At 37.5% G+C, this 12,842-nt stretch overlaps 1 pseudogene; it reads right to left on the minus strand.

Annotated features, from left to right (window-relative positions):
• Positions 1–1,097: 1,097 nt before the first annotated feature.
• LOC143653147 (integrin beta-1-binding protein 1-like) lies at positions 1,098–1,804 on the minus strand (annotated as a pseudogene).
• Between the last annotated feature and the right edge of the window lie 11,038 nt (positions 1,805–12,842).

The raw sequence follows: 12,842 nt of genomic DNA on the forward strand, positions 1-12,842 counted from the left end.
TGCCCTCCCCCTGTCTACATGGGACATGACTCGCGGGGGTGTGGACCTTCCTGGCAACATGGGACAGAAATCCTAGAATGAGTTGAGACTCAGTATCAAGGGATTGAGAAAAACTCTAGAATGAGCTGAGACTCAGCATCAAGGGATTAAGGAAACCTTCTTGACCAAGAGGGGGAAGAGTCAAATGAGACAAAATAAAGTGTCAATGGCTGAGAGATTCCAAACAGAGTCCAGAGGTTATCCTGGAGGTTATTCTTACACATTAAATAGATATCACCTTGTTAGTCAAGATGTAGTGGAGAGGCTGGAGGGAACTGCCTGAAAATGTAGAGCTGTGTTCCAGTAGCCATGTATCTTGATGATGATTGTATAATGATATAACTTTCACAATGTGACTGTGTGATTGTGAAAACCTTGTGTCTGATGCTCCTTTTATCTACCTTGTCAATAGACGAGTAGAACATATGGAATAAAAATAAATAATACGGGGAACAAACGTTAAAATAAATTTAGTTTGAAATGCTAGTGATCAATGAAAGGGAGGGGTAAGGGGTATGGTATGTGTAAGTTTTTTTTCTGTTTTTGTTTTATTTTTCTGTTGTCTTTTATTTCTTTTTCTGAATTGATGCAAATGTTCTAAGAAATGATCATGATGAATATGCAACTATGTGGTGATATTGTGCATTACTGATTATATGTAGAACGGAATGATCATAAGTTAAGAATGTTTGTGTTTGTTGTTTTTTAATTAGAAATTAATAAATAAACTAAAAGACAGAATGTATGTGCTTGTATGTTATTGTATCAATAAAAATTAAAAGAAACAAAACATGGCTTTTATTGGGAACAGAATACTTTTCAAACTGGCACATTTGTGTTAAATACGCATTTTCTTTTTTTTTATGGAGTTAAGATACATTCTAATGTAAAAACAAATGAACAATGTTTTATACATTTCCTTTTCTTAAAAAAATCTAAAACAAGAAAATTACTTGAAATTTCCATAATAGCTCAACATTGCAGATTGAAAAAAGAACTATTTTGAAAACATCTGAACTTTCTTCCAAATGGAGTCAACTTCCACCTGATTGCAGAATTCAGGATTTCTCAGATGACAATACAGAATCAAAAGCAGTGGATAAAACTTTACAAATGGCTTGTGCTTATTCCAGGCTGTTGCACTGATAAACCCATAGGCTGTATTCTTCATTGCTCACATCTGTGGTTTTCAGAGCAAGTAAGATTTTCTCCGTCCCCAGCCCATCATCATAGCACACCATCTGAATGATTAAATCCAGAGCATGCCTATGCAGAACTTTGTACTGATTATTGCTGATGCTTCTATACCATACTTGGAAACTCCCATAGTAAATTCTTCCTCCAGAGGAACAAAAGGCAACTTTTCATCTTGCTTCCACAACTTCAGGTCATCTTAGTTTTCATTCTTAATTTCCCCTCATGATAATTTTTAAAATTATCCTCTTGACCTGGATATATTCTTCATATCCACTTTACCTCAATTCTGGACAACATCTATGTAATTTATCAGGTCTAGTGGCCCTTCAACACTTTTTCCCTCAGAGACTTTCAGTTTCTGAATGGCACCAACATATTTTATTCAAAATTCTACACAGGTATTATTGTTGCTTTGTCCTGAGCTTTTAGTAGAGTCTGTATGGAGGCTGGCTACAGTACTGGATCGGGAGAGACCCCCAAGGCTGGAATCTACAGACTTGCTCTTAGTACTGATTTCACTACTTTGGGAACTGCTACTACTGTGTCGTTTTTTGCTTTTTCAAAACATTTTTCAGCATAGCTTGATCCAAACAAGCTCCCTAGGGAAATGAATGCTATTTTATTGTCTTCCAAAGTTGCACAGAAAGCAGTCTACACAGATAGATTCCTTTTTTTCTGACATGATCAATTTCTTTAGGAAAAATGATGTGCCTCACAACCGCCGGCCCGTCTCTGGAGCCGCCTTTGGCTTGGATCAGAGGGGTCCGCCTTGGCAGCCGATGCCCAGGGCAGCTCTTTCGATTCTAATTCCCTCACCAGTTTTTCTACCCTGTATCCTCCGCCCGCCAGACCCCACCTCAGAGCTAAATACATATTTTCTAATGTACCATTTCAATTTCCTTGTCATTTATTTTCTTTTACCATATATGTTTGAGTTATTTTCTTTACGGTTGTCCTGGGGGTTACAATTAACATCCCATATTTATAACAATATTCCAACATAGTTTCAATGGCATACAAAACCTCCACTCCCGTACAGTTCTGTCCTCTTGTGTAGGTTGGTGTTGTCACAGATTACATCTTTGTACATTGTGTGCCAAATAACATAGATTTACATTACTTTTTATGTATATACCTTTTAAATCATGTAGGAAATAAAAAGTGGTTACAAATCCAAAATGCAATAGTGCTGGCATGCATTTATATTTACATATGTAGTTAAATTTATCAAAGATCTTTATTTTGCTATATGACTTCCAGTAATGGTCTATGGTCCTTTCATTCCACTGTGAAGGACTCCAACATTTTTTTTTTAATTTTATGTTTTTAAATATCAAAAAACACAAAGAAAACGCAAACATTCCTATTTTGATCATTCCGTTCTAGATATGCAGTCAGTAATTCACAATATCATCACATAGTTGCATATTCATCATCATAATCATTTCTTGGAACATTTGCATCTATTCAGAAAAAGAAATAAAACGAAAAGAGAAAAAAAATTCATAATACCATACCCCTTACCCCTCCCTTTCATTGATCACTAGCATTTCCAATCAAATTTATTTTAACTTTTTTTCATTAATTAATGGAAAAAAAAGAAATTAACCCAACATTTAGAAATCATACCATTCTACATATGCAATCAGTAATTCTTAACATCATCACATAGATGCATGATCATCGTTTCTTAGTACATTTGCATCGGTTTAGAGGAACTAGCAACACAACAGAAAAAGATATAGAATGTTAATATAGAGAAAAGAAATAAAAGTAATAATAATAGTAAAACAAAAAACAAAAAACAAAAAACAAAAAAAACCCTATAGCTCAGATGCAGCTTCATTCAGTGTTTTAACATGATTACTTTACACTTAGGTATTATTGTGCTGTCCATTTTTGAGTTTTTGTATCTAGTCCTGTTGCACAGTCTGTATCCCTTCAGCTCCAATTACCCATTATCTTACCCTGTTTCTAACTCCTGCTGGACTCTGTTACCAATGACATATTCCAAGTTTATTCTCAAATGTCCGTTCTCATCAGTGGGACCATGCAGTATTTGTCCTTTAGTTTTTGGCCAGACTCACTCAGCATAATATTCTCTAGGTCCATCCATGTTATTACATGCTTCATAAGTTTATCTTGTCTTAAAGCTTCATAATATTCCATTGTATGTATATACCACAGTTTGTTTGGCCATTCTTCTGTTGATGGACATTTTGGCTGTTTCTATCTCTTTGCAATTGTAAATAACACTGCTATAAACATTGGTGTGCAAATGTCCATTTGTGTCTTTGCCCTTAAGTCCTTTGAGTAGATACCTAGCAATGGTATTGCTGTGTCGTATGGCAATTCTATCTTCAGCTTTTTGAGGAACTGCCAAACTGCCTTCCACAGTGGTTGCACCATTTGACATTCCCACCAACAGTGGATAAGTGTGCCTCTTTCTCCACATCCTCTCCAGTACTTGTCATTTTCGGTTTTGTTGATAATGGCCATTCTGGTGGGTGTGAGATGATATCTCATTGTGGTTTTGATTTGCATTTCTCTAATGGCCAGGGACACTGAGCATCTCTTCATGTGCCTTTTGGCCATTTGTATTTCCTCTTCTGAGAGGTGTCTGTTCAAGTCTTTTTCCCATTTTGTAATTGGGTTGGCTGTCTTTTTGTTGTTGAGTTGAACAATCTTTTTCTAAATTCTGGATACTAGACCTTTATCTGATATGTTGTTTCCAAATATTGTCTCCCATTGTGTAGGCTGTTTTTCCACTTTCTTGATGAAGTTCTTTGATGCACGAAAGTGTTTGATTTTGAGGAGCTCCCATTTATTTATTTCTTTCTTCGTGCTCTTGCTTTAGGTTTAAGGTCCATAAAACCGCCTTCAATTGTAAGTTTCATAAGATATCTCCCTACATTTTCCTCTAACTGTTTTATGGTCTTAGACCTAATGTTTAGATCTTTGATCCATTTTGAGTTAACTTTTGTATAAGGTGTGAGATATGGGTCTTCTTTCGTTCTTTTGCATATGGATATCCAGTTCTCTAGGCACCATTTATTGAAGAGACTGTTCTGTCCCAGGTGAGTTGGCTTGACTGCCTTATCAAAGATCAAATGTCCATAGATGAGAGGGTCTATATCTGAGCACTCTATTCGATTCCATTTGTCGATATATCTATCTTTATGCCAATACCATGCTGTTTTGACCACTGTGGCTTCATAATATGCCTTAAAGTCAGGCAGCGTGAGACCTCCAGCTTCGTTTTTTTTCCTCAAGATGTTTTTAGCAATTCGGGGCACCCTGCCCTTCCAGATAAATTTGCTTATTGGTTTTTCTATTTCTGAAAAATAAGTTGTTGGGATTTTGATTGGTATTGCATTGAATCTGTAGATCAATTTAGGTAGGATTGACATTTTAATTATATTTAGTCTTCCAATCCATGAACACGGTATGCCCTTCCATCTATTTAGGTCTTCTGTGATTTCTTTCAGCAGTTTTTTGTAGTTTTCTTTATATAGGTTTTTTGTCTCTTTAGTTAAATTTATTCCTAGGTATTTTATTCTTTTAGTTGCAATTGTAAATGGGATTCGTTTCTTGATTTCCCCCTCAGCTTGTTCATTACTAGTGTATAGAAATGCTACAGATTTTTGAATGTTGATCTTGTAACCTGCTACTTTGCTGTACTCATTTATTAGCTCTAGTAGTTTTATTGTGGATTTTTCAGGGTTTTCGACGTATAGTATCATATCGTCTGCAAACAGTGATAGTTTTACTTCTTCCTTTCCAATTTTGATGCCTTGTATTTCTTTTTCTTGTCTAATTGCTTTGGCTAGAACCTCCAACACAATGTTGAATAATAGGGGTGGTAGTGGACATCCTTGTCTTGTTCCTGATCTTAGGGGGAAAGTTTTCAATTTTTCCCCATTGAGGATGATATTAGCTGTGGGTTTTTCATATATTCCCTCTATCATTTTAAGGAAGTTCCCTTGTATTCCTATCTTTTGAAGTGTTTTCAACAGGAAAGGATGTTGAATCTTGTCAAATGCCTTCTCTGTATCAATTGAGATGATCATGTGATTTTTCTGCTTTGATTTGTTGATATGATGTATTACATTAATTGATTTTCTTATGTTGAACCATCCTTGCATACCTGGGATGAATCCTACTTGGTCATGATGTATAATTCTTTTAATGTATTGTTGGATACGATTTGCTAGAATTTTATTGAGGATTTTTGCATCTATATTCATTACAGAGATTGGTCTGTAGTTTTCTTTTTTTGTAATATCTTTGCCTGGTTTTGGTATGAGGGTGATGTTGGCTTCATAGAATGAATTAGGTAGTTTTCCCTCCAGTTCGATTTTTTTGAAGAGTTTGGGGAGAGTTGGTACTAATTCTTTCTGGAATGTTTGATAGAATTCACATGTGAAGCCGTCTGGTCCTGGACTTTTCTTTTTAGGGAGCTTTTGAATGACTAATTCAATTTCTTTACTTGTGATTGGTTTGTTGAGGTCATCTATTTCTTCTTGAGTCAAAGTTGGTTGTTCATGTCTTTCCAGGATCCCGTCCATCTCATGTAAATTGTTGTATTTATTAGCGTAAAGTTGTTCATAGTATCCTGTTATTACCTCATTTATTTCTGTGAGGTCAGTAGTTATGTCTCCTCTTCCATTTCTGATCTTATTTATTTGCATCCTCTCTCTTCTTCTTTTTGTCAATCTTGCTAAGGGCCCATCAATCTTATTGATTTTCTCATAGAACCAACTTCTGGTCTTATTGATTTTCTCTATTGTTTTCATGTTTTCAATTTCATTTATTTGTGCTCTAATCTTTGTTATTTCTTTCCTTTTGCTTGCTTTGGGATTAGTTTGCTGTTCTTTCTCCAGTTCTTCCAGGTGGACATTTAATTCCTGCATTTTTGCCTTTTCTTCTTTTCTGATATAGGCATTTAGGGCAATAAATTTCCCTCTTAGCACTGCCTTTGCTGCGTCCCATAAGTTTTGATATGTTGTGTTTTCATTTTCATTCGCCTCGAGGTATTTACTAATTTCTCTTGCAATTTTTTCTTTGACGCACTTGTTGTTTAAGAGTGTGTTGTTGAGCATCTACGTATTTGTGAATTTTCTGGCACTCCGCCTATTATTGATTTCCAACTTCATTCCTTTATGATCCGAGAAAGTGTTGTGTATGATTTCAATCTTTTTAAATTTGTTAAGACTTGCTTTGTGGCCCAGCATATGGTCTATCTTTGAGAATGATCCATGAGCACTTGAGAAAAAGGTGTATCCTGCTGTTGTGGGATGTAATGTCCTATAAATGTCTGTTAAGTCTAGCTCATTTATATTAATATTCAGATTCTCTATTTCTTTATTGATCCTCTGTCTAGATGTTCTGTCCATTGATGAGAGTGGGGAATTGAAGTCTCCAACTATTATGGTATATGTGTCTATTTCCCTTTTCAGTGTTTGCAGTGTATTCCTCACATATTTTGGGGCATTCTGGTTCGGTGCATAAATATTTATGATTGTTATGTCTTCTTGTTTAATTGTTCCTTTTATTAGTATATAGTGTCCTTCTTTGTCTCTTTTAACTGTTTTACATTTGAAGTCTAATTTGTTGGATATTAGTATAGCTACTCCTGCTCTTTTCTGGTTGTTATTTGCATGAAATATCTTTTCCCAACCTTTCACTTTCAACCTATGTTTATCTTTGGGTCTAAGATGTGTTTCCTCTAGACAGCATATAGAAGGATCCTGTTTTTTAATCCATTCTGCCAGTCTATGTCTTTTGATTGGGGAATTCAGTCCATTAACATTTAGTGTTATTACTGTTTGGATAATATTTTCCTCTTCCATTTTGCCTTTTGTATTATATATATCATATCTGACTTTCCTTCTTTCTACACTCTTCTCCATACCTCTCTCTTCTGTCTTTTCGTATCTGACTCTATTGCTCCCTTTAGTATTTCTTGCAGAGCTGGTCTCTTCGTCACAAATTCTCTCAGTGACTTTTGGTCTGAGAATGTTTTAATTTCTCCCTCATTTTTGAAGGACAATTTTGCTGGATATAGGAGTCTTGGTTGGCAGTTTTTCTCTTTTAGTAATTTAAATTTATCATCCCACTGTCTTCTAGCTTCCATGGTTTCTGCTGAGAAATCTACACATAGTCTTATTGGGTTTCCTTTGTATGTGATGGATTGTTTTTCTCTTGCTGCTTCAAGATCCTCTCTTTCTCTTTGACCTCTGACATTCTAACTAGTAAGTGTCTTGGAGAACGCCTATTTGGGTCTAATCTCTTTGGGGTGCGCTGTACTTCTTGGATCTGTAATTTTAGGTCTTTCATAAGAGTTGGGAAATTTTCAGTGATAATTTCTTCCATTAGCTTTTCTCCTCCTTTTCCCTTCTCTTCTTCTTAGACACCACAACACGTATATTTGTGCGGTTCATATTGTCCTTGAGTTCCCTGATACCCTGTTCAAATTTTTCCATTCTTTTCCCAATAGTTTCTGTTTCTTTTTGGAATTCAGATGTTCCATCCTCCAAATCACTAATTCTATCTTCTGTCTCTTTAAATCTATCATTGTAGGTATCCATTGTTTTTTCCATCTTTTCTACTTTATCCTTCACTTCCATAAGCTCTGTGATTTGTTTTTTCAGTTTTTCTATTTCTTCTTTTTGTTCAGCCCATGTCTTCTTCATGTCCTCCCTCTTTATCGATTTCATTTTTGAAGAGGTTTTCCATTTCTGTTCGTATATTCAGCATTAGTTGTTTCAGCTCCTGTATCTCATTTGAACTATTGGTTTGTTCCTTTGACTGGGCCATATTTTCAATTTTCTGAGCGTGATCCGTTATCTTCTACTGGCATCTGGGCATTTAGTCAGAATTCCCTGGGTGTTGGACCCAACAAGTTGAAAGATTTTTCTGCGAAATTTCTGCGTTCTGTTTTTCTTATCCTGCCAAGTAGGTGGCGCTCATGGCACACGTTTGTCTGTGGGTTCCACCAGTAAAAGGTGCTGTGGGTCCTTTAACTTTGGAAAACTCTTGCCTTGGGGGAGGTTCGCCAGCCGAAGCAGCTTGGAAGAGTGCCAGTTGGCCTGGGGATCCGAACGCGGGGAGGGTCGCTGGCCGCTGCAGCCCGGGAGAGTGCCCGACTGAATTTCCTAGTCGGCCCAGGGCGCCACGTGTGGCGGGAGGGCGCCAACCGCCGCAGCCTGGGAGAGTACACCCTTCCCAGCCAGACCGGGGAGTCACGTGTTTGGAAGGGACTCCCCCGGTCACCGTTCTCCGCGGTCTGGGGATTTCCGACCCTACTCTCTCAGTTGGTCTGGGGGGCCTCGCATGGTGGGGGCGCCAGCCGCGGCTGCCCAAGGGGACGGCCTGCCCAATTCTGCCAGCTGGCCTGGGAAGGAGGAAGGGAGGGACTCCGGCCGCTTGCCGTCCCGCCCGCGGAAGCCCGCGCCCCTTGGCGATCTCACTGGAGCTGGTTCTCCCAGACAGTCAGCCATTCCAGGATGGGGTACGCCATCCCTTTGATCTCTGTCGTGGCTCCGGGAGCTTCTCTGTATCATCTCCACTCCCCCAGTAGCTGTTCTGGAGGAGGAAAGGTGAGGGTGGCAAGGCTGTCGAGGACGGTGGCGGAGGAGCTTCTCTCAGTGACTCTCCAGAGCTGACGCCAAAAGTCCAAATTTCTTTCAAATGGAGTCAATATCAGCCTTTGTTCCTCTTCTAGCCGGACAAGCTGACGTCTCCATTCTAGAAAGTTATCTTTCTCTGCCTGTTTGAGTTCTTCTGGAGTAGTCTCTTGGTTTCAGTTTGGTCTCCTTGGTATACACAGGAAATGTTTGTTTTCTTCTTGAAGTTTCTTAATTTTCTGGCTCTCCTCAAAAGACAGCAGTCCAGTTCTAGCCTCAGGAAGCACAAACTTAATATTAAACTTCTCAGCCACAAACTGTTCCTCCAAGTTCTGCAGTTGCAAGGAAGTCATCAAGGGAGTTCTGCTCAGTCACAGACTGAAGATTAAGACGACCCCAGTCATAGCCATCATTGAGTTCACTTGTGTGCAACCAGGAGTCAGTGTGATGGTGGCTACGGCTCCGTTGAGTTTCATGGCGAATGAGGGCCCGGCCTAAGGATCCACCACCCGAAGTTCTCCTGCGACCCATCTCTAACATTTTTTGTAGGGCAGTTTTTCTGCTAATGAATTCCTTCAGCTTCTGTTTATCTAGGAATGTCTCGATTTCTCTTTTACTTTTGAAGAATAATTTTGCTGGATATAAAATTTTTGGTTGACTTTTTTTCTTTCAAAAAATGTCATCTCACAGACTTCAGGCCTCCATGAATTCTGATGAAACACCAGTTGTCAGCCTATGGAAGATCTCTTGTGTGTGTTTAGCTGCTTCTTTCTTACTGTTTTCGGGATTCTCTTTCCTTTAAATTTTGACAGTTTGTTTAAGATGTGTATGGTATATATTTCTTTGAGTTTATCATTCATGCATTTTTTTATATTTTTATTTTTTAGTTTTTGGATGTGTAGATGAATGTTTTTCAATATGTTTGGAAAGTTCTCAGGCATTATTTCTCAAAACATTTTTTCTATGCTTCTATTCTCTTCTTGGACTCCGATAATGCATATGGTGGTATGTCTGATGCTGCCCCTGTGAAGCTGTGTTCATTTTTATTTTAAACTTTTTATTTTGAAATATGTTTGAACTTACAGGACAGTTACAAAAATAATACAAAACCCATACAGAGAAATATAACATACCTCTACCCCAAACCCCACCCCAGAAACCCAAGTACACCAATTTTAACTTTTGGCCACATTTGCCATCATTACATTTATCTATCTATCTACCTCCTCTCTCTCTCTCACTCTGTCTCTCTATCTATATCTATCTATGTACCTATCAATCCATTTCTGAAAACTTGAGCTTAGGTTGTATATATCATGCTCCATAAACAATACTAGTGTATACACATTCTAAGAACAAAGATACTCCCTTATGTAACCACCTATGTGCAGTTATCAAGTTCAAGGAATTTAACAGTTATATAAAGCTTTACAGTCTATATTCCAATTTTGTATATGCCCCAATACTGTCCATTTGATCCTTTTCTCCTCCCTTGCTAGATCCCTTCTAGGACCATGTATTGCATTTAATGTCATTGTTTCTTTTATTGGTCTTTCATTGTCTTTTTAAAAATTATGATAATATCCATGCAATGTAAATTTTCCCATTTCATCCAGTCCCAAGCATATGTAATGGGAGTAATCATATTCACAATGTTGTGGCACCCTTACCACCTTCCATCACTAAAATTTTCCCAACTCCCCAAATGGAAACCCTAAACTATTAGGCATTACTTCCCCATTCCTACTGCCCCCTGCATCTGGGAACCTGTATTCTACTTTCTGTCTCTTTGAGCTTGCATATTCTCTGATACTTTGATTGGTTACCCTAAGGTTTCAGTTTAATATCCTAAATCTATATCAATCTTGTTAGCTTTAACACCAATTTGACTTCAATAGTGTTCTAGTTTGCTAGCTGCCAGAATGCAATATACCAGAAATGGAATGGCTTTTAAAAAGGGGAATTTAATGAGTTGCTAGTTTACAGTTCCAAGGCTGAGAAAATGTCTCAATTAAAACAAGTCTATAGAAATGTCCAATCTAAGGCATCCAGGGAAAAATACCTTGGTTCAAGAAGGCTGATGAAGTTCAGGGTTTCACTCTCAAGTGAGAAGGAACATGGTGAATATAGTCAGGGTTCCTCTCTCATCTGGAAGGGCACATGGCGAACATGGCATCATCTGCTACTAGTTTTCTCTCCTGGCTTCTTGTTTCATGAAGCTCCCCAGGAGGCATTTTCCTTCTTTATCTCCAAAGGTCGCTGGCTGGTGGACTCTGCTTCTCATGGCTATGCCATTCTGCTCTGCTCTCTCTGAATCTCCTTCACTTTCCAAAATGTTTCCTCTTTTATAGGACTCAAGAAACTCATCAAGACCCATCCAAATGGGTGGAGATATGTCATCACCTAATCCAGCTTAGCAACCACTCTTGATTAAATCACATCTCCAGGGAGACGATCCGACTATAGCTTCAAACATAGAGTATTGAATAGGGATTATTCTGCTTTTACGAATGGGATTTTGATTAAAACATGGCTTTTCTAGGGGACATACATCCCTTCAAACCAGCACAAACAGTATACACAAACTATGTTCCTATAGCATCCATGCCATGTTTATGTACTTGTTAGAAATTACACAAATTGCTAGTTTATAAATTATGAGTTCAAAAATACTGATTTATCATTACATTTTGTGATTTGCCTTTTAGATATGATAGGTAGTAAATTCATTAGTACTGTCATTAATTTTTTTACTCATTTTGTTACCCTTACCAAAGATATTCATTTCCATATGCAGCTTTGATCTACTGTTCTTTCCTTTCAGTCAGCATAATTTTCTTTAGCATTTCTTATAGGCCTGGTCTAGTGGTAATGAATCCTATTTTTGTTTATTTGAGAATGTTTTAGTCTCTCCCTCATTTTTTAAAGATGATTTTGCTGCAAATAGAATTCTTGGTTGGCAATTTTTTGCTTTCAGCACTTTAAATACATCATCCCACTGCCTTCTTGCCTCCACATTTTTTATGAGAAATTGGCATTTGATCTTAGAGGCTCCCTTGTATATGACACATTGCTTCTTTCTTGCAGGTTCAGAATTCTATCTTTATCTTTGGCACTGGACAGTCTGATTATAATATGCTGTAGCACGGGTTCATTTGTGATTATCCAGTTTGGAGTCTGTGGAGCGTCTTTGATGGGTACATTCACGTCTGTCATTAAATTTAGGAAGTCCTCAGCCAAAATCTCTTTGAATATTCTCTATCCCTTTATTTTATTTCTCCTTCTGAGAATCCCACAATGCCTTAATTGGTACACTTGGTGTCCCACAGGTTCCTCAGGCTCTGTTCACTTTTCTTCATTCATTCTGGTTTTTTTTTTTTTCCTGCTCTGCAGACGGAATGATTTCAATCATCTTATCTTTGAATTCTGATTCTTTTTTCTCCCAGCTCCAATCTGTTGTTGAACACCTGTAGGGAATTATAATTTTTGGTTAATGTCTTCAACTCAATTGAGTAGTTTTCAAGTTCTTTGATTCCTTTTTCTGTCTGCTTGGGTCTGCTTTTGAGTCCTTCCAGTGAATTACTCATTTGAATTACTGCATTTTCAACTCCAGAATTTCTATTTAGTTCTTTTAAATAAGTTCTATCTTTATTCATATTCTTTAGTGAGACATTTCGTGTACTTTGCATATTTTAGACATGGCTTCCGCTAACACTTTGAATATCTAAAATAACTGATTTAAGGTGTGCTAGTAAGCATTCACTCCCCAGTCTCCTTTACCCAGCCCCTGGCAACCAATAGACTTTGTTTTTATGAATTTATCTTATTTTGGATATGTCATTTAAATCGAATTATGCAATATGTGATGTTTTGTGCCTGGTTTCTTTCACTTAGCCCAATGTTTCAAAGTTCATCCATATTGTAGCATGTATTATACCTTATTCCTTTTTATGACTAATATTCCATTGCATGTAAATA

Source organism: Tamandua tetradactyla, chromosome 13 (assembly GCF_023851605.1).
Source record: "Tamandua tetradactyla isolate mTamTet1 chromosome 13, mTamTet1.pri, whole genome shotgun sequence".
NCBI classification, from domain to species: domain Eukaryota; kingdom Metazoa; phylum Chordata; class Mammalia; order Pilosa; family Myrmecophagidae; genus Tamandua; species Tamandua tetradactyla.